Here is a 22844-nt window from a genome sequence, read left to right as displayed (position 1 = left end):
CCAGGCAGAAGATTGGATGATTATTCTTTTGAGAAAATGAATGACTCAAGGGGAAAACCTCTAGATGCTAACATTTGAGGATTTTTCATTATCTTACAATAAACCCACACCATCGGTAAGGCCCATCCATACTAGAATGTCCAGTCAGTTCAATTAACCCTTTGGCATCTAATTCTTTTTTAAAAATTTTATTAAATACGTTAATTCACAAATCTTCACACAGTCTATACATGGTATAAAATCAATGGCTCACAATATCATCATTTAGTTGTGTATTCATCACCATGATCATTTTTAGAACATTTGCATCACTGCAGAAAAAGAAATAAAGAGAGAAAAGAAAAACTCATAGATCTCATGCCTGTTACCCCTCCTTTTTGAGCCCTAGTATTTCAGTCTACCCAATCTATCCTACCCTTTATTCCCCCTATTATTTATTTAATTTTATACATATTTTTTCACTCTGGGGTCCCTACCCTGGATAAAAGGAGCATCAGACACAAGGTTTTCACAACCACACAGTCACACTGTAAAAGTTTTATCATTGTACAATAGTCTTCAAAAATCGAGATTACTGGAACACAACTCAGCAGTTTCAGGCACTTTCCCTCAGCCACTCCAATACAATAAAAACTAAAAAGAGATATCTACATAATGCATAATAATAACTTTCAGGATAACCTCTCAACTCTCTTCTCTCTTTGAAATCTCTCAGCTGCTGATGCTTTGTTTTGTCTCATTTCTCTCTTCCCCTTTTTGGTCAAGAAGTTTTCTCATCCCAAGATGCTGGGTCCCAGCTCATCCTGGGAGTTCTGTCCTACATTGGCAGGGAGATTTACACCCCTGGAAGTCTTGTCCCATGTAGGGAGGAGGGCAATGAGTTGTGAAGTTGGCTTAAAGAGAGAGGCCACATCTCAGCAACAAAAGAAGTTCTCTGGGGGTGACACTCAGGCATTTTTAAGTAGGTATGATGGTCAGGTTTTGGTGTCAGTTTGGCCAAATGATTTTGCCCAATTGTCTGGCCAGGCAAGCACTGGCCTGACCATTGCTGTGAGGATATTTCAGGGCTGGTTGGTAAACTGAAAGGGTGCTATATTAAATCATCAGTCAGTTGATTGCATCTGCGGCTGATTACATCTGTGATCAACTAAGGCATGCCTCCCACATTGAGATAATCCAATCCGTTGAGGCTTTTAAGGGAGAAGAGACTCTTTCACTGCTTCTTCAGCCAGTGAGCCTCTCCTATAGAGTTCATCCAGACCCTTTATCAGAACCACAAGCTTCACAGCCTGCCCTATGGATTTTGGACTCTTCCACTCCCACAGTTGTGTGAGACATCTTTAGAAATTGCATATTTACAGATCTCTCCTGTTGATTCTGTTTCTCTAGAGAACCCCGACTAACACAGCTTAGTACCAGGAGTAGTTCTTGAGAAACAAACTTAAAAGTAGGTTTTCACAATTGGTTTCCTACTCTGACTAGACTCAGAGGCACTAATGACTCTGTTTCCAATAATCAAGATGGCACTGAGTCCATGGGGTGAGTTGGCAAAGAGGTACGCAAAATATCACCAGTAGATTCTGTTAAATGTATACTTGCATGATGCAAGGCTCTGGGTCATCATGTTTTGGACACCTTTACAGAGTTTTGTGGAATTAAGAAGTATAATGATGTGGGTTGGTTGTTGTTAGATATGCTGGATACAGTGATGAAGGAAAGGGATGAGCTGAAGGCTTCAAAATTTGCAATTTAGGTGCTAATGAATGATGTAAAAGTTTCTATGTGTGTCCTGAATGAAAATATTATTCCCTGTGGTCACAGACTTGAGATCTCTGAAAACTAGATACAGAGCATCATTGTACAAATAGCAGATTTAAAATGTAAACTAAAATCTCAAACTTGTAGTCTGAGCTGCGTTGTGGTGGGCTGTGCTGAGTTCTACTGAGCTCTCCTTTTAAGCCTCCAGCTAATCAAATTAAACATCACTCATTGTAGAAGGCACTTACCTTAGTTGACAGCAGATGTAATAAACCATAGATTAATTTTGCATGCTGATGATTTAAGTCCACAGCAACAGAACAATTGGGTACCATCAGCTGGCCAAGTTAACAACTGAACTTAACCACTACAGTTGTGGTACACAGGGTCTTGTGTTCTTACCTTGTAATATGTTCAGATTAGAGTCTCCTTGTCCCCACAATGGGAATTATATAATACAGAAACCAAGTGCAAATATATAATGTTACAGTATTTAAAATTACCTAAAAGAGGGAGGGAGCTATTGAATCTTGTGCAATGGGCTCCTCTGTACAACTAGCCTATTTTGTCATTTTTTTCAATTGAAAGTTTATTTAAATGGTGGTTTTCATCTTCACTTGAATTTACTCTTTTTCTGTCATCTTTGTTAAGCTCAGCAAAGTCACCCATTATATGTATGCCTGCCTTCTCTTCCCAGGATTATTTGGAGGGTATTCTTCCAGCCTTTTGTGGTGCTAAGTGGCTAAAATTGGGAAGTTTTAAAATCAACTGTTAAATTGCTACCGGAAGTGTCAGGACTGATATGACTAGTGATTTTCTAATAACTAATGAAGATCAGCTGTAGCTATAAAAATCAGCCTCAGAGAGATCCAGAAATGGCCCCATATTTGGTCATCAAGGTGCTTGCTATTAAAGTGGGAGATTTCCTGAGGTCTCTATTCATTGGTACTAGAAAGTAGCTACTGAAACTCAAATCAGTGAATGTGAAGGTGTTAAATAGCTCTTCAAGGAAGCCAAAGCCATTGATTGTACTAGGAGGCTAGGAATGATCCAGAAATATCCATGGTCTGATCTGTTGTCCTCGTCCCCCTCCCCAGGTCACACAATCCAGGGCTGTCGGGCATCCTAGCAAGACTTTCTTCTGTATTCCAGGGACATCACTGGTTTGGGCTGAATTTCTTTTAAATCATTGTTTTCTCCTCCTGGGTGAGATGGTGAGAGAGATGGGAAGGTTCTTGGCTGAACTGTAGCATAGGGGACCTGCCCTGTGCTTGGCAAGGAAGGGATTGGGTTTGGGAGAGCTCAGAGCTCTGAGGCCCCGCCAACTCCTGGAAACACTGCTTTTCTTCTGTAAATCTTCCCTGAGGAGGGCTGGATAAAGCAACAAAAAACATCAGTCAGATCTGATGGGGTTATTTTAAGGTCAAAGAGAAAGTATCTACTTGGAAAAAGGAGGGGGGCAGTGGAAACTTGACTCACGATCACCTCTCCCAGAGCCTGAGCACTCAGCCCCTGACGCTGTCCACCTACCCTCTTCCCATCTCCATCTGGCTGCCCTTCAGCCTGGCCCAGGCTCGCCTTGTTCCCCAGATGAACTGCCCGGACTGTGCCTTGCCTTAGACGGGGCCTCTGGGGATAGAGCTGTGTTTTTCTCCACTTTGTGTTGAACTTGGCAAGTGCAGGCACATCTTATTCCAAGTCAAACTACCACCCTTCAGGAGGGAGGCTCGGACTTGGAATCCAGTGCTTGGGGACAACCTCAGTGTACAACCACCACCTTCAGAAGCAAATATTGTCCTTCTTCATCACACGTGCCATTCCTGCTGCTGGGCTGGGAATGACTAGGAAGGGAAGAGACGGAGACTCAGGGCTGGAAGAAACAGGACAAGGTGGAGGGCTGTGAGCAGCAGGCATGAGGGCAGTTTCACTGCCAAAGGTTCAAGCTGCTCCAGAGAGGCAATCGTAGCTTTGGACAAATGAGCGGTTGTTGGCTGTGCTGATGTGATCTGTGTGCATACCTGAGTGTGCAGAGCCAGTTCAAATATGAGGTCTTGTTTCCCAAGAACCAGCTCTCCTACCAGAAAGATTTGGAAAGATCTGCGAAGGCAATGGATACATTCATGAAGTTTTTTTACCCTTTTCAATGTGGCTACAAGAAAATTTGAAATTACGTATGTGGCTCACATATTTCTACTGAATCGCACTAGTGGAGTGAATGAGTTGTTTTCCCTAAACCAAATTACCCATCTCTGGTGTCCCTAGAGCTTCTTGGAAATGTTCAAATTTTCTTACCTCCTTTATTTCACAGCAAGTTCACTAGACAAAGAGAAAATATACTCAACATGGGTACAAAAACTGCTGGGCTCATTTTCTCTTAGCCAGATATAGGATTGACAACACCAGTTTTTTGGGCAAAGCCCTTCAAACCTCAAAAGGAAATGTAATACTCTCACCACCCTATCCTTTTCTACCCCATGGGACAAGAACGGAGCTAAAATGAGAAGTTGTATGTGCAAATGCTGTGACCTCTGAACAAGGAATGATGTAGAGCATTTTTACATGCTTTTCTAATCTTCACAACATTTCTGTGGTAGACAATATCCCCACTTCATAGATGAGGAAACTGTAGCTCAGAGAGGCTAAGTAGTTTGCCCAAGTCACACAAGTGATAGATCATTCCACTCTGAATTATCAGGGAATCATTAACACTGGTAGAATGCACAAGTGCCCTTACTCTCTGGCAACAAATTTCAAGTGAGAAATCTCAGTCAGAGGTTTCTCTGCCTCCTCTAACTCAGAGGCTGCCCTGCCCAAGTCCTTGGAGGACTGAATCTCTCTGTAAGAGTAACAGATTCCAAGAAGGCTGGGGGAAGCGCTGGGAAAATGTCATGAATGTATCCATGCCTTCTCAGATCTTTCCAAATCTTTCTGGTAGGAGAGCTGGCTCTTGGGAAACAAGACCTCATATTTGAACTGGCTCTGCACACTCAGGTATGCACACAGATCGCATCAGCACAGCCAACAACCGCTCATTTGTCCAAAGCTACGATTGCCTCTCTGGAGCAGCTTGAACCTTTGGCAGTGAAACTGCCCTCATGCCTGCTGCTCACAGCCCTCCACCTTGTCCTGTTCCTTCCAGCCCTGAGTCTCCGTCTCTTCCCTTCCTAGTCATTCCCAGCCCAGCAGCAGGAATGGCACGTGTGATGAAGAAGGACAATATTGCTTCTGAAGGTGGTGGTTGTACACTGAGGTTGTCCCCAAGCACTGGATTCCTCCTTGGAATTCCTTCTTGGAATCCGTTGCTCTTACGGAGAGATTCAGTCCTTCAAGGACTTGGGCAGGGCAGCCTCTGAGTTAGAGGAGGCAGAGAAACCTCTGACTGAGATTTCTCATTTGAAATTTGTTGCCAGAGAGTAAGGGCACTTGTGCATTCTACCAGTGTTAATGATTCCCTGATAATTCAGAGTGGAATGATCTATCACTTGTGTGACTTGGGCAAACTACTTAGCCTCTCTGAGCTACAGTTTCCTCATCTATGAAGTGGGGATATTGTCTACCACAGAAATGTTGTGAAGATTAGAAAAGCATGTAAAAATGCTCTACATCATTCCTTGTTCAGAGGTCACAGCATTTGCACATACAACTTCTCATTTTAGCTCCGTTCTTGTCCCATGGGGTAGAAAAGGATAGGGTGGTGAGAGTATTACATTTCCTTTTGAGGTTTGAAGGGCTTTGCCCAAAAAACTGGTGTTGTCAATCCTATATCTGGCTAAGAGAAAATGAGCCCAGCAGTTTTTGTACCCATGTTGAGTATATTTTCTCTTTGTCTAGTGAACTTGCTGTGAAATAAAGGAGGTAAGAAAATTTGAACATTTCCAAGAAGCTCTAGGGACACCAGAGATGGGTAATTTGGTTTAGGGAAAACAACTCATTCACTCCACTAGTGCGATTCAGTAGAAATATGTGAGCCACATACGTAATTTCAAATTTTCTTGTAGCCACATTGAAAAGGGTAAAAAAATAGTGAAATTAATTTCATAAATGTATTTTACTTAACCTTAATATGTTAAAAATATTACATTTCAACATAATCAGTATGAGGTACTTTGCATTTTTTCATATTAAGTTCTGAAATTCAGTGTGTATTTTACACTCAAAGCACATCTCAACTTCAATGCTAAAAGTTCACTGGAAATTCTTGACGTGTCTTAAGATTTCATAAACTTTATAACTGACAAAATAGATTCACATACCAGGTCTTCCAAATACCAAAATCCAGTGTCACTTTTTAAGTATAAATTTAAGTTAAATTTTAAAAAATGTGTACTTCAATTCCCCAATCACATCAGGAACATTTCAAGTGCTTAACAGCCACATCTGGCTGGCGGCTCCTGTATTGAACAGTGCAGGAGAAGTATCAGGGAGACCATTTTCATCTTCACTTCAATTTCTAACTTCCATAATGAGAATTATCATCAATCACTGCTTCTCAGCAGGAATCTTTTCACTTGTTTTCTAAGGACTATTTTATTTAAAACTAGGTATTATACTCTGTATTTCCATGTGACTGGGCACACTGCAGGGCAGTGCGATATGCTGAAAGCAAATGACGAAGGGGGTTCTACTCTCAGCCTCTCTGCATGGTGGAGGAGTAATGCCATGAGCTGATGTGGTGTGTGGATCAGAGATAGTGACAGAGGGAGGACCACAGGGTCAACCTGTATATAAAATGGCTTAAAAACCTTAATTTATAACTTTTTTTTGACAAAAATAAACATAAGTAGAAGATCTTACCTTCTCTTCCTACACCTCTCTGCACCAGCTTTGGCCACCCTGCTTGTAACACCGCTGCCACAGGCTCTTCACCTTCCCGTGAGCTCAGGCACAGGTCCTGCTCCTAAATTCTCAGGGTCCAAGTGGGGTCTATTCTGGACCTTTTCCCTTCAGACCCTTTCTTTCCCACCCAGAGTTCCTTGTCCTTTTTTATTGCTGTTGAAAAAATAAAAACATTCTGTTGCATAATCATTTATTGGGCTTGTCTTAAGACTTATTAAATGCTTTGTTATCCAAAACAAAACCACAAACAACAAAATATTTCCAAAAGAAATCACATTAAGATGGCTAAGACTCTTTTAGAATTTTTAAAAATTATTATTTTTTAGAGCAGTCATGCAGAAACTATGGAGTTTACTTATAATCCCTATCATACTACTTCAGAATTTGACTCAACTTTTGTTCTTTGGGGTAAATTGCAGTTTTTCACCCTTCACCAAAATTGCCTAAATATTTTGGCATACTGTAATAGGACACCATCGTGGGAATTATATTACCAGTGGTTATTATGATTTTTCTCTATCTCGTTGTTTCAGAAGTAGCGTTCCCTTTTTTTAACCTGTGGATTGTTTTATTTGTTGGAGAAGTCAGCATTTCATCATGACTGTCCTCACCACCTCTCTCCTTAGCTTTATCCTGGCTGGGTTTGGGGCTGGTCCATTTTTCTCTCCAGATTCTCTACAAGGCCATTCCCCCGCTAAGTCCCACCTCCGCCTTTTCTTTTTCCTTCAGCTATTCTGCTACTTAAATCCTCTAAGGTGGAATTTTTGGATTCTTCAGCTTTTTGTGGACAGAAGTTTGACTTTTCTGACCCGAGTCAGGAGTTGCTGCGTTTTCAGTGCTTTCTTCTCTCCTGCTTCCTTCTTTAGGAGGACCCAGATAAAATCCTCCAAGGGAGTAAAAGGATTCTTGGCAAACAATAGGAATTTTCTTCTTCTTGTCTCTAATTGCATAAACAGAGCTCTGAAATGTTATTTTCTGTAAGTGCCTTATGAAGAATCCATTTTACTGGAGGGGATCTGGAATGTTCCCACTCACGCTCACCCACGCATTGAGCACACGGGCTACTCATGCACAGCAGTCCTGGACTCTGCTGGGGGTCCTGAGGACCCCTTGCCAGTTTTCTTAGGCTGGGCCATATTTCCAGTTTCCTTGATCAGTTTTGTTGCAAGAAATTCTACCATCATTTTGTAAGCCAGAAGGTAAATTCTTACCACTTCTGTTTCTTAATTCCTCAATTTTAAATGTAATTATTCCTTTAGCATCATCTCTAGCCTTATTTTCCCAGGGAAGAAACTCTCCTCATGCATTTTTTTTTTTAGAACTGCTTTACAGTATAGTTTTTTGTTTAATTTATTAAACTCGACAACATATAAACACAAACATTCCTATCATATGATCATTCCATTCTTGATATATAATCAATAACTCACAATACATCACATAGTTGTATATTCATCATCATGATCATTTCTTAGAACATTTGCATCAATTCAAAAAAGAAATAAAAAGACAACGGAAAAAAATTCATACATTCTATACCCCTTATCCCTCCCTTTCATTGATCACAAGCATTTCAATCTACTAAATTTATTTTAACATTTGTTCCCCCTATTATTTATTCATTTTTATTCTGTATGTTTTACTCATCTGTTGATAAGGTAGGCAAAAGGAGCATCAGACACAAGGTTTTCACACTCACAGTCACATTGCGAAAACTATATCATTATACAATCATCTTCAAGAAACATGGCTACTTGGAACACAGCTCTACATTTTCAGGCAGTTCCCTCCAGCCTCTCCATTATAACTTAACTAAAAAGGTGACATCTATACAATGCGTAAGAATAACCTCCAGGATAAAACCTCTCGACTCTGGAATCTCTCAGCCATTGACACTGTATTTTGTCTCATTTTGCTCTTTCCTCTTTTGGTGGAGAAGGTTTTCTCAATTCCTTGATGCTGAGTCCCAGTTCATTCTTGAATTTCTGCCCCACATTGCCAGGTAGGTTTACACCCACAGAAATTATGTCCCACGTAGAGAGGGGGAGGCCGGTGAGTTTGCCTGTCATGTTGACTGAGAGAGAGAGGCCACATCTGAGCAACAGAAGAGGTTCTCTTAGGGGTGACTCTCAGGCCTAATTTTAAGTAGGTTTAGCATATCCCTTGCAGGGTTAAATTTCCCATGCATTTTTGTTTTTACAGTCTCCTCTATAAACAGCTCCAGGGGTGAGATTTGTACAAATCTGTACAACATAAAGATCCTCTGGCTTGGCAGGTAACTTCGGTCTTCTATGTTCTTTGTCTACCCTCATTCCATCCCCTGGAGTCTTGTTACCAAGAGGTAGGGGGTGGGCTGGGTACGGGGTGGTGGTGGGGCCAGGGTGAGGAATAGACACTGTCAAGAGGGCCTAGGACATCTCCATTTCCTCCAGCCACACTGCAACCTTTCATCTGTTTGTGAAAGGTCTTCATTAACTGTATTGCTACCTTTTGTTAGTCCTGCTACTGTTTTTTTTTGGTGTGTTTTTCTGGTCCATTAATTTCTTTACCTATCTTAATTTATTATAAGTTCTTTGTTTTTATCTGTTTTTTTTTCTAGCATCTAGTTCTTCTAGCTTGAATACTTTCATGTGTCCCATTTAAAAAAATCTTTGCTTACCCAAGGTCAGAATTGTCATATCAAAAAGATAAACTCCTATGTTTTCTTCTAGAATCTTTATTATTTTAATTTCCATATTTAAGTCTGTGATTCATCTTGAATTAATTTTTAGTATAGTGAGTCAGGGATTATTGGAAAGAATTCTTTCTACACTGAATTGCATGAATCAAATGATCATTTGATTCTAGACTCTGTTTTCTCGTACTTGTCTATCTTTACTCTAATTCCTTGCCATAGCTTTATAATAATGCTTGATATCTGTTAGTATCCCACCCTCCATTTACCATCTTTTTTCAAATTGCTTTGACTTTGTTTAGTCCTTTGCACTTCCATATATGTTTAGAATCAGCTTGTCAATTTCTGTGGAAGTCTGAAAAATGGTCCTCTAAAAAGATACCCACACCCTAATCCTTGGAACCTATGACTGTTACCTTAAATGGAAAAAGAATGGGATATTTGGGGATGGATTAAGTTAAGGATCTCATGACCAAGTTAAGAAGATTATCCTGGATCGTGACATATTTGGATGAGCGCAAATGCAATCACATGTATCCGCATACAGGAAGCAGAGGGAGATTTGACTACACTCAAGAGGTGAATTGAAAAAGGGCAGAGAGAATTTGAAAATGGTAGCTGCCCTTGAGGATTGGAGTGATGTGGTCACAAGCTAAGGAATGCTGGCTGCAACCGGAAGTTGGAAGAAGCGAGTTGGAAAGGATTCTCCCCTAAAGCCTCCAGATGGACCATGGCCCGGTTAACACCTTGATTTTGGTCCTTGTGATACTGATTTAGGACTTCTGGCCTCCAGAATTGTGCTGCTTTTTAAGCCACACAAATTATGGTAATTTGTTACAGCAATTTTGAGGAACTAATATAATTTTGAGAAAAATCTGTTGGAATTTTGTTGAGATTGCATTGAATCTACAGATCGCTTTAGGAAAAACTGACATCTTAATAATACTGAGTTTTCCTATTCATGAATCTGGTATATTTTGTCATTTACTTAGGCCTTTATTAATTGGTGAGCTTAATTTTCATTTGCATAATATTGATCAAGGGGCCAGGATTGGATGGTACATGGGTTGGCACTCTGTCTATTGCCTCCTGTGTGTGGCAACAAAAGTGGTGAACAAAACCAGAAGGAAATGATAGAGTGAAGGCTATTGTTCTGCTTAAGGAGATGCACAGAAGTGTGGGGCCCTCTGAAAACCTCTTCTGATAAAAACAGGAGTGGCATCTTTGAATTCCTTCACACTTCTTATTGACTTGTATTACCTACAAGGTTTTAAAAAATACCAGTGTGCCAGCCCACTCTGGTGTTTCTCATATAATTAGTATGACGTGGGACCCAAACATCAATACTTTTGAAAAACTATCAGATTATTCAATTATGAAGCCAAATTTGAGAACTAATATGCTATAGAAACTATAAGAAATCTTGAGATTGTGGAATCAAACAGAAAAGAAATTTTAACTCTTTAAAGAATTGGAAAGGCTGTTTCTGGTTGATGAGACATGTTTCTGTGTACGAGAGAGAGGTGGGGGGAACATAAAAGAGGAAGAGAAGAAGTGGGGAAGAGTTGGATCAAGACTAAACTTAGTGGTCATGCTGAGAGTGTGCAGCCCAATTTAAGAGGAAAGGTAAACATGAAGCGAGGACATTTGGGTAGACAGGTCCCATCACACAGAGGTCATGAGAGCTGGAAAATAGGGCTGATACCTTGTGGTTTCTATGAAAGCCTGCAGGGAAGGCCTGCATTTTGCCTGGAACAAGCAAAGGGATAATTGAATATTAATTCATTTATTCAAAAACACATTAGCATACCTGATGCTTCTCTTACTTACATTCTCCTTTTTAGCACTTATCCTTATACATATTCCTATATATTTGTGCATATCTTTCATATATATGTATATATATATAATGTATCATAATGTCCGGTATAATTCCTATGTATGCCATCTGTGTATGTATGCATTAATATATAGAAAAAGGATTATCACAATGTATAGAGGATTCATGGAAATCAGTGTTTTGCTATACTTAAGAAAAATGGAGGATGGATATTAACAGAAAATTTACAGAAGAAACATGAATGGCTAAATGAAAATTGGAAAAGATCTCAATTTCACTAATGTGCTATGGCTTAAGGTATTGTCTGATCTGAGCTCCAAATCCACTCTTTTGTACTCTTCTTGTGATGCTGGGGCTCAGGTACTATAAACTGCATTTCTCCTTTGCCGGTTGCCTCCCTTTTAAGTTTAACAGAAGGACTGGAAGGAGGAGGAAAGGGGAATGGTTTTCCTCCTCATCTATTTCTCCCAGAACCACCACAGGAATAGCAGCAGCTGGTTCCTTTTGCCTGATTCCTTTCACAAGCCCTGAGCCATCGTTGCACTCCTCAGTGGGATCTGCTATACCTGGGTAGGGGTTTCTTCACTGAGTTTGGAGTCCCAGCTCTGGGAGAACTCTTCACCAAGCTCTTGAGATGTCCACGCCACTAAGACAATGAACCCTCCTCTGCAGTCTCAGCCCTGGCTCCATGTGGCTTCCTCACCAAGCTTCTGGCTTCTGAGAAGCCCAGCCTCCCTCCTTGTTTCCCCAGCGTTGGGGATGGCCATGCTTCCTTTAGTTTCTACCTTTATCTTTCCTCTGACTTTTCCTCCAACATTTGTTTACTTAATTACCTATACAAAATTATCTGTTAAAAAATGGTATGATTTCTGTTTTCCTCATGGGCAATGACTAATACAATAATTAATGTAGGAAAAAAACATTTTTCTTTTTCTAATTATCTATCTATATCTATCTATCTATCTATCTATCTATCTATCTATCTATCTATCTATCTGTCTGTCTCTATCTCTATCTACCTATCTATAACTACTTATCTGATCTATTTATCATCATCATCATCTATCTATCCTCTGTCATCTTAAAGTTGGAAAAATGAACAAGATAAATAATATTCAGTGTTGGTGATTATGTGGAAAAATACATACACTTATACATTCTCTTACATGTCAATTTATCCAAAAATTTATCCAGTACATATTAATATTCAAAATATACATGTGATTTTTCCAAGAAATTTACTTCGAGGTACCTTGCTTAGAGAAGGACTCCCACCTGGGTACAAAGACAATGCGTGATATTGTTGCACAGTTTGAAATTAAATAATGACACCAGGGGAGTTGTCAAATAGTTTAAGCCTATGGCATATTCATTATATAAAAACTATGTCAATCTATATGAACTAAAGGACATATGCATGTTTTATAAAAACCTCAAGCTGTACCATGGTGCTTTTGGTATAATACTATTATTTTAAAACACACAAGACAAACCTAAATAGCAATAGAAATAGAAATTCTGGGATTGACTGAATTTTTAACACACTGAAATATTGAAATGCATCAATATCAATACATTATATACAGTTATAAAAATATAAAAAATGCTCTTCATCCATACATCCCCTATAGACATATTCATCATGATGGTTGCAATGTAAAGTTAGCTACACCTCTGGATACTTCCTTCTACTTTTCTATATCCTTCACATTTGTTATATATTTATAATAAAAAAAAGTTTAAAAAAGTATCTCCTTCCACCTCTTGTGGGAACAAGCATAGCTAGTGCTCCTACCTAATGTAAATGCTAGCATGCATAACTGCATCAACACCTGAGTTTTGGAGGATCTGCGGCCCCATCCCGCTGGGGGCCCATCCTGCCTCAGAGGAGCAACCCTGGAGTCTGTAGGGCAGGGCACGTCGTTCTGCTAGTCCCTAGTCCTTGTCTCTGGCCACTGACCCCACACCCTGATAAATCTTTCCCTGGGTTTCCTTTAAACTACTTCTACTCACCTCACTGCTGGGAAACAGGCTTCACAGCCCTGGCCAGTTCCTCTGACAGCAGCTCCTGATAGCACTGAGGGCATTGTCCCTCTTCTAGATAGGGGTTCTGTAGGGAGAGGTGGAATTATTGACTCCACCTTTTAGTGTCATTTGGTGGCTTGGATTCTCACTTTCTCCTGACCAAATACAGATATGTTCAGGGCCTGGGGTTCTCAGGTAACTACAGCACGACTTCTCACTCCTATTAAGTAGGTAGTAATATATCCTCATAAACCTATGTAATATATGCAATTTAGACTTGGGTTAGTTACTTGACCAAGGCCAGGTAGCCACAGGTGATATATGTTCAATCAGCAATAGTCAGGGTTACTATCTCCATGGGATTCAGTAGAGAAGACAGGTCCCTCCCCACTTCTGTGATATGCGAAGCTCCTTTCCAGCTCGGTGAGGGCTGCAGAACACCACCTTTCCCCTACAACTGAATAAAGGTGAAAATAGTGAGGGATTATGGGAAAAACAACTTGAGTTAGGTCCTGGGAGCTGGTCGTTATTGGATTTCCTAACCTTGAAAAGCCGTTGAATGATTTTATAACATATTTTATTTTCAATGAATTTTATGAAAAATGATGTATTTTTAAAATAGCACAACCTTGCAGGTAAAAATGAAGAAACCTAGAATGGCAGTGGGATGCAAAACCATGGTCAGGTTAGCTTCTAGAAGCCAGAACTGCCCCTCAATCAGGGTTGGAGCTAAGTCCTTAATTTCTCTAAGCCCAAGCTTGTGGGGTGCCCCAAACACAGCACAGACAGAAGATACCCTTCTCCTATTTGAAGAAATAAATATATTTGAAAAAATATTCCTTGTTTATGAGAAACAGAGTGTCCTCTTGAGGGAATATGCTGACATGAAGAATACTGGTGTCTCTAACTAGAATGAAACTCATCATGAGAGAAATTTTCCTCCCAGGTGGGGAGGAGAAATATTTTTCTGCCTGGCTAGGAGACGCGTCTCCCAAAACAGAGCGTGGGACAGTGGTGAGGGGAGCAGAGGTCCTGGAATTTTGGTGCATGCTGGTAGGGCCTGGCTGGGGACACAAAATCCCTGGGACCATGGAAGGGGGGTGATTTGGACATAGGCTGAGTCTTGCAATGCCCTGGGGAGATCTGTCTGTCCTGTTCCTGCCAGGACAGCTCTAATCTCACAGCTGGTTAGATAGCTACATTTATTCTCTAGGCTGGAACCAGTGGTTGCCATGTGCACCTCACCATCCATGAAGACAGCTTTCAAATGGGCTTGGATTCTATGTAGAGGACACATATGGACTTGGCTGCTTCCTGTCTTTTATCCTGTGGTGAAGTCGTTGAAATAGCAGTCTCATTCTCTTTCTGAATTTATATCTTGTAGGAGTCTGTCCCTTCTGTGGCAGGAAGTGGGGCATCTTGCTCCCAAGGGTCTCTGCTAATTTCCTGACCAGGGCACCGTGACTCATGCCACTGGCACAGGAGGTCTCTGATCTTGCATCCTTTAATGGCTGCTCTCCTGATTTGGGCTTTGTAGGGTCCCTCTTCTAGTTGAGGCTAAATTATTGTCCTGGCCATTCAGTGGGAACCTGTAGCTTAGGGATCCAGGGTGCCTGCTGCCACAGCCTGTTTTCTCCAGCCCCCATATGAACACCCAGCACCTGAAGATCTGTCATGTTTCCACTAAGAAGCTTTGGGTATTAACCTGTGGGTCTTAAAGGAGCCAGGTTATCTGAGGCAAGGGACATGTAATGGTACAGTCCTGAGTCTGGCTCTGTGATTCTCCCACCAATTTGAGCTATAACCCACTGGAAATCTGCTTTTTAAGGGCATTCCTCAGTCATTGGAGCCCTTTAGACTACTCTGACCCCCATTTAATTTTGTGGGAGTTTTCAATTTCACTGACTGAGGTGTTTCTGAGGGTGTTTTCCAGTTGCCTCTGGTCTAGCTCGGACCATTACATATCATTTCCAGAGTAATTGGACAAGTCACTTCCAGCCTCCTCAGTCAGCCCCCATAGCCTTAATTGGGTAGCTTTTGGGGCTCCTTGATGGATCATCATTTAGGCCTTTCCCCAAGCTATACCCAAGGCCCTACCCAAGGTGCTGTCTTAGGGGACCCTCCACATCGAAGCTTTCTGACTGTTCATTCCATTTTCCTTTGATTCTTGTTGCTTTGGCCTTTATATTCAGAGAGCACTGGAAATCCATACTTGCCCTTTGACTGAGATAAGTGAGTTATTTTGCAGGGCTGCATTAGTGCCAGAGACTTTGGTATCCTGCAGGCCAAGACTCATCAGAGCTGGAGACCCACAGGTTCTCCAGTTACCTTAGGATCTCATTGCTGATGGGAACTTCTCCAGGAAATGTGGATACTGACATATGTTTGTGAGCCCAAGCTGGATTGGGGATGGTTGTAAACTGGAGGATCAAAGCCCTCCTGAGTTCTTCGGACAACAGAGGGTAAAGTACACAAACTTCCCAGTTGCTTCTGTAAAGGTCTCTTGTGTGTTGAATTTCAATCAGAATAAGAGACTGTACCTTGGGCTCTAGGGAAAGATACTCCATAGGCCCTTATCTGGGTTGGAGATGATAATAGGACACAGGAGAGAAGGGAAAGCGATGAAGCACCTCTTCTGAAGAGAAATCAGTTTCTGTGCCATCTCATCTCCTCTTGGGAAAGCTCTCCAAACCTACCTTTTAATGTTCCCCTTTGCTCCCCTACCATGATATTGAAAGATGAAAATGAGGAGCTGGGAACCAAGAGCTATGTTCTTCCCATGTTATTACCTTTTAAAGTAAATAAAATATTTCTGATTTTTCCCTCTTTGAAAAACTCAAAGAAGGATTTTCTGTACATGATCCTCAGTTGATATTTCATTCGGTAGTCCTCAGCTAAAGTCAGACCAGCTTCTTTACGCTTCACCAGACAGGATTCTGCTCTGGGAGGACAGCGTGAAGATTCAACATCTGATCAGAATCCCAGCATGGTGCTCCAGATAGGTCCTAGCTCAGGAAAGGCTTGTCTCAGAGATTCCTGACATGAGAAGCCAGCAGATACACAAGCGTTGCTCTTCTGCAGATATCCTGAATCTCTTAATAATCTAATCTCAGTGTCTGCTTGATATTCTATACTATCCTGATATTTCCTGTGTCAGGTATGTTTCTCTGAGCAAGAAATTGAGAAAAGTGGGAGGAAGAATAGAAGAAACAAGAGTCATTCTCTCATGAGGCCTAGGATTTGACTCATCTGATCAATGTCTCTTTTCCTTAATTTTGGTTAAAGAGGGACAGAGGGAGGACCTCAACCCCACACAGAAAGGAAGTGATGAGATCCATGCCAAATGGACCAATGTTTCCTCACAAAAAGGAGATGGTTGTTTATCATGTCAAGTCTGCTGCTGCCTGAGGCAGTGGGCACTGAGATACATGTTCTATTCTAGAGAATTCCAGTCCCGCATCACAGAGCTATGGAGCAGTCACAAAGGGTTTCTGGGGGGATGGTGGAGGGGAGCCAACAGCTCTGCTACCCATCCAGCCCAGCAGGTCCCACCAACCCCTCCTGGGCCCCTAGCTCCCCACTTCTTCTCTGAGCCTTCCTGTTTCCCAGCCCTGTACTCTCGTCATGGCATCTTCTTACTTATTTTACCATCACCCAGACATCACCTGGATAGCCCTTTACCCCTTGGAATTCTGACTTGGACCCGACTAATTCCACAGCCTTAGAAAGTCTTAAGTTCTCCAAGTAAGTGCACCAAATCCTAGGCAGTATCAGAAAAGAAAACACCTTTCTGTAGTTGTCAGAGACCTAGAGAAGAGGCACATATCTGAAGTGCACAGCTCTGTGAATTTTCACAAACTGAACATGCCCAGCCATGGAACCAGCACCCAGCTCAGAAAACAGCTTGTTCCTGGCACCTGGACGCCCCTCCATGCCTGCTCCAGTCTCCACCCCCTCCTCCATGCACCCTGCACAGGCCCACACTCCAGCCTATTCTGAAATGGTGATTATTTTGCCAGGTGAAGTTTGAAGTGCTTCAGGTGTTTAACTCACTGACTCCTTGCCATACCTGGAGATGGTTCTGTTATTGTCCCCAGTACAGGGGAGGAAACTGGGGGACAGGAGGATGGGTTCCTTGCCATGATCCACCTGCTGGGACCTGAATTCAGCAGGGCTGACTAGCTCCAGAGCTGCACACTTCAACCACAAATGTGCTGGCCAAGCCATTATGGCAGACTGGGCAAACAGTCAACTGAAAGGAAGTTGGACTTCTGAGGATTTCCTCCTACCCTACAGGGCCCCTAGCAGGGACCTTGGCACGGGTCTCTCTTTCCATCAGCCCCTTTGCTGCACAGAACCTGCAAGGGGGCATGAGGCTCGAGGGTGGGGTGGGGGGACCGCCCAAGGGCCACGGCTGGAAAGGTAGAGTCAGGTTAGAGCCCAGAACAAATCAAGGCCATACTGTGATCTCGTCTCACATGGGAAAATTAAGGCAGGGGTATTATCCTGTGGGCTGAACAAGGGGCTTTGCTGGTGGTTGGGGCTAACCTGTCTTAAGGCTTCAGTCAAGCCTGTGTCTAAGCAGGATGATTGGGGCCCCCTGAGACCTGAGGTCCTCGGTGGAGCTGGGAGATTACCTGTACCCATGCTGGTGACAAGAGGTTCCCCGGGACCCAGGCAGACCCTGGAGGAGGAGGTGAGAATGGAGATGAGGGCAGTGAGCGGTAAGCAGGGTGGAGGCAGCAGAGCATGACTTATGGGTCCTGGATCTGCACAGACAGCCCACATCAGCCCTGGTGGTGGCAGAAGGGCTCTCTTAAGGAAGGTCTTGCTTTCCTCAATCCTCCCACACATCCCTGGATGTATTAATAGAGTAATATATCATTTATCTTGACACATAATGGCCATCTGGACATCTCTGTTTCCCTTCCCTCTGATCTCTTTCTGCTGAACTCCATTCTCCTTGATTCTGGTCTGGAGTCATTGCTGATGGGATCTTACTCCCTTGCAAAATAAAATGAAAATGAAAATAATTTGATCATGTCTTTTCAAGGATCTTGTGTGACTGACCACCAGAAGCAGCTTAGATGGATTAAACGAGGAGAAATCAGCCCCTGGAGCCTCCCGCAGCCCTGGCTGAGACTCCTATCCCTGCCATCCCCATTTCCTGGCCCCGTGGCTCTGGTCACAGCACTTTGGTCACATCATGTCCCCTCTGGCCCGCAGATGCCTTTCCATCGCACCACCAATGAATGGGGTGAGGGAAACCGAGGGCAAGTGCTATCCCGGGGTGGGTGGGCTCATGAGGAAGCCAGGTAGGAAAGGGAAGCCGGTGAACAGAGCTGCCTCCAACGTGAGATTTGCGGGCATGAAAGGAATTACGTGGAAAAATAAGAGCTTCATTAAACATGTAAGATGGATTGCATGGTTTAATATATGTTTTGAGATATGTACTGGGGAGGGCAGTGCAGTAGTCCCAGTGGTTAGGGCTTCTGAAGATGTTAATCAGGTTGTGATTGCAGCAAGGAGTTGGGTAGTCCTACTGACTGGTTCTTCTGTGGGGGCTCCTTGAGTCTGCTGGTTAACACGTTTCAGAGCACAATAAGTCTGCGGGCTGAGAATACAGGAGAGGAAAGGAACTTGCCAGGGGTCCTTGGGTTCTCACAGAGCCCACTCCCAAAAGTGGATAGCCTAAGCACTCATGTACCCATTTGAGTTTACAGCACTCTCAGGGACTTGGATTTATCGGGGAGAGCAAAAAAAAAGTGTTCTCTGCCCCTAGGAGGTCTCCTCCAGGTACTAGAACTAGTGTGGTAGCAAGAGTGGCAGCTCATTTCTAGTACATTTGAACCGGTGGTATTTCTAGATGCAGTTGAGGCATGAATTTGAACTTGAGGTGCAGGAGGGAATGTTAACATTATTGGAGGTGAACATAGTGTTTGGGGGGAGCCGTGCCAGCCACCAGAGCTCAAGGATGGACTGGAGGTACATCAGTGAGAAGATTGAATCCACTTTGAGTATTTCCACCCTGGCATACCTATTTAAGTATGTGATAGATATCAGTGTATATTGACAGACTCAGAGAGAAAGGGAGAGAGGGAGAGTTTTGCTTTTAAGAAAAGTTCAATAATTAAGAATCAATACTTTCTGCAGTGAACCTGCTGACTACTGGCTTTGGTTTGTAGCCAGAGCTGCTGCTTACTGAGAACACTTCCCTGGAAAAATACAGGGATCTGCCTCACATGATGCCAGGTCGACAAGTATGCTAGTTTGAAAGAATTTATGTACCCTAGAAAAGACATGATTTAATCCTAAGCAATCTTGTGGGAGCAACCGTTTCTCTTCCTCTTTATTCAGTAGTATAGGTTGGAAACTTAATTGGGTTATCTCCATGCAGATGTGCCTCAATCAATGTGGGCATTAAGCTTGATTAGATAGACATGTATCTCCACCCATTCTATGTGAGTCTTGATTAGTTTACTAGAATCCTATAAAAGAAGAAACATTTTGGAGATTCTGAGAGAGCAGAGAATGACATAGCCACGGGAAGCAGAGAGTCTACCAGCCAGTGACCCTTGGAGCTGAGGAAGGAAAATGCCTCCTGGGGAAATTCATGGAGTAGGAGGCCTGGAGAGGAAGCTAGCAGATGACACCATGTTCACCATGTGCCTTTCCACTTGAGAGAGAAACCCTGAACTTCATTGGCCTTCTCAAATCAAGCTATACTTCCCTGGATGCCTGAGATTGGACATTTTTATAGACTTGCTTTAATTGGGACATTTTCATGGCTTTAGCCCTGTAAACTTGTAACTTAGTAAATTCCCCCTTTTAAAAGCCATTCTTGTTTCTGGTATATTGCATTCCAGCAGCTAGAAAACTAGAACAACAGGGCTTGTTTGTTAGTGGCCTCTTCCTGGGCTGCACATGTTAACTTACTACTCAGAGGTGGGCTGGCTGTAGAGAATATTGGCAGACTCTTTTTTATCCTACAGTTTGTACTACCTTAATACCACGGCCTTGTGCTCAATCAAATCTTCATGCACCCACCTATATGTTAGTCTTTTGAGGGCAAAGTTTCTACTTATAAGCACCCAATGAATGAATATATGGAAGGGTAGAAAGTTAGATCCAGGAAAGCCTATTTCTCTGGGAAGTGCCTACTGTCACAGCAACTGTGTAGAAAGTTAGTCCTGAGATACAGCATGGAAAGCCCAAAGCAGCAATGGAGCTTGGCACACCTCAACTCTGTCCAGGGTCTGCACTGCCTCATCTCTAAAGGTTGACTGTCAGCTTCCCCTTAATCTCTTTGAGGGGTGGGGTGCTCACAACTGCAAAACCAACCCCCTTTTTCTGAAATAGGAGACTTTCTCTCTGTGAAACTTGGCCAACTTTATCATTTGAAGAAATGGTCCAATTTCATGGTTGAAAAATGACATCTCATTTGTTTTATTTTACATTTCTTTGATTATAGTGGAGTTGATGGTTGTTTTCATATCCACTTACCATAACCACTTCTATTTATTCTCTGATTTAACTCTATATTTCCTTTGCTCATTTTTTTTTCTATTGGTGCAATAATGTTTTTGAAATAGACTTATAAGTGCTTTATATGACTTCAAATTTTAACCTTTATTTTTCATATTTCTTTCCTAATTCATAACTTTTATTTTTGTTATTGGTGGGTTTGATGGATAGATATTTTTGATTTTAGGTAATTAAATCTTTCCATCTGAATCCTTCTACTGTGTTTATTCGCAGAAACTCCCTCTCCATTCTGAAATAACTTAAATAGCACTTACACTTTAATCTAGATTTTTATGTGCTTTAAAAAGCAATATTAAATATTTAACACATCTGAATTTTTACTTCTTGTGGAATGTGGATTAGATCTCAGCTTTTTTCTCTCAAAAATGGCCATTTTCCCTGACATCATTTGAACAGTAATTTCTCTTTTCCCATTAATTTGTGATCTGTACAAGCAAAGTTTCCAAATCATACTAGGCCTAGTTTTCTTGAAATAGTTTTTAATCATTATAAAGTTCTTCCTGGTATTGAACTGAAACTTCTCACACTTTTCATTTTGTTAAACTTTTCCCCTTGTAGCCTCAATAATAAAAAGTCAAAAGTGTGTTGAGTAGACTGAGAAGAGATGTTTCACTATTACAGCAACTTGCTGGGGCCTGTGCTTTGCTTTTGTTGTCTTCTTTAGTGAAAGGAAGTTAAATTCTATGTCAAAGTTTAGCTAGGCAGCCTTACCCTAAGAGTGCTTAGGATTAAAGCATGTCTTTTCTAGGGTACATAAATTCTTTCAAACCAGCATACTTGTTGACCTGGCATCACGTGAGGCATATAAGTCCATAGGGAGTGGGACAGGTGCGTGGGGAAGCAGAAGAAGTAGAGATGGTAGTTCTGAGTCTGTAATATGGCAGGTGCTTGAACAGCCCTGCTCAGGCACTCCTGGGGCCTGCCTCCTATTTCCATCCCAGGGAAGAGACTGAAGGCTTAATTGTGGACCAAAAGAGCTAGGGCCTTACGGCCTGTTTTAGTTTGCTAATGCTGCCAGAACGCAATATACCAGAAATGGAACGGCTTTAAAAAAGTGAATTTATTAAGTTACAAGTTTACAGTTCTAAGGCCATAAAAATGTCCAAATTAAGTCATCCAGAGAAAGATACCTTGACTCAAGAAAAGCTGCTCTGGGAAGGCACTTGGCTAGAGTCTGCTGGTCCTTTGGCTTCTAGTTTCAAATGGCTTCTCCAGGGCATTCTCTTTCTGCATCTCCAAAAATCTTTTTCCAAAATTGTTCCCTCTCAAAGGACTCCAGTAAGTGACCCACCTTGAATGGGTCTATCTCCATGAAAACCACCTAATCAAAAGGTCCCACCCACATTTGGGTGGGTCATATCTCCATGGAAACAACTTAATCAAAAGATCCCTGTGCCCGTGTGAAAGGATGTATATATACTAGAAAAGTCATTTTAATCCTAATCCCATTTTGTGAAAGCAGAATAATCCCTATTCAATCCTGTATGTAATTAGATCATCTCCCTGGAGATGTAACCCAATCAAGAGTGGTTGTTAAACTGGATTAAGGGAGATGTGTCTCCACCCATTTGGGTGGGTCTTGATTAATTTACTGGAATCCTATAAAAGAGGAAATATTTTGGAGAGAGATTCAGAAAGAGTAGAGCAGAACGACATAGTCACGAGAAGCAGAGTCTACCAGCCCGAGACCTTAGGAGATGAAGAAGGACAATGCCTCCCAGGGAGCTGGACAGGAAGCTAGCAGATGACACCATGTTTGCCATGTGCCCTTCCAGCTGAGAGAAAAATCCTGTGTGTGTTCACCATGTACCTTTCCACTTGAGAGAGAGACCCTAAACTTCATCAGCCTTCTTTAATTAAGGTATCTTTCCCTGGATGCCTTAGATTGGACATTTCTATAGACTTGCTTTAATTGGGACATTTTCTTGGCCTTAGAACTATAAACTAGCAACTTATTAAATTCCCCTTTTTAAAAGCCATTCTGTTTCTGGTATATCACATTCCAGCAGCTAGCAAACTAGAACAATCCCACTCAACAATATTGAAGGATTATATTCTTTAGGATTAAAGAACATAGCTGCCCCCAAAAGATTGAATCAGGACTAGAAAAATAAGGCTTCTGGGGTACATAAAAATTTCAAACCATCACAGAGCCCAAGCTTGGGG

At 42.0% G+C, this 22844-nt stretch overlaps 1 long non-coding RNA gene across 3 annotated transcripts; it reads right to left on the bottom strand.

Moving 5' to 3' along the window:
* Positions 1 to 1132: 1132 nt before the first annotated feature.
* Positions 1133 to 16542, bottom strand: LOC143657967 (uncharacterized). 3 transcript variants are annotated; one of them, XR_013163038.1, is made up of 5 exons: positions 15923 to 16542; positions 13122 to 13590; positions 6553 to 6747; positions 3777 to 3855; positions 1133 to 3129 (listed from the first exon to the last, which is right to left on the bottom strand). It is a non-coding gene; the product is annotated as an uncharacterized LOC143657967 (long non-coding RNA). The 3 variants fall into 3 exon arrangements; XR_013163039.1 differs by lacking the exon at positions 1133 to 3129 and adding an exon at positions 3187 to 3599; XR_013163040.1 differs by lacking the exon at positions 13122 to 13590.
* Between the last annotated feature and the right edge of the window lie 6302 nt (positions 16543 to 22844).

The sequence above is a fragment of the Tamandua tetradactyla genome, chromosome 15 (assembly GCF_023851605.1).
Source record: "Tamandua tetradactyla isolate mTamTet1 chromosome 15, mTamTet1.pri, whole genome shotgun sequence".
Lineage (NCBI taxonomy): Eukaryota > Metazoa > Chordata > Mammalia > Pilosa > Myrmecophagidae > Tamandua > Tamandua tetradactyla.
The sequence above is the reverse complement of the archived record's forward strand: the minus strand, read 5'-3'. Positions and strand labels throughout refer to the sequence as shown.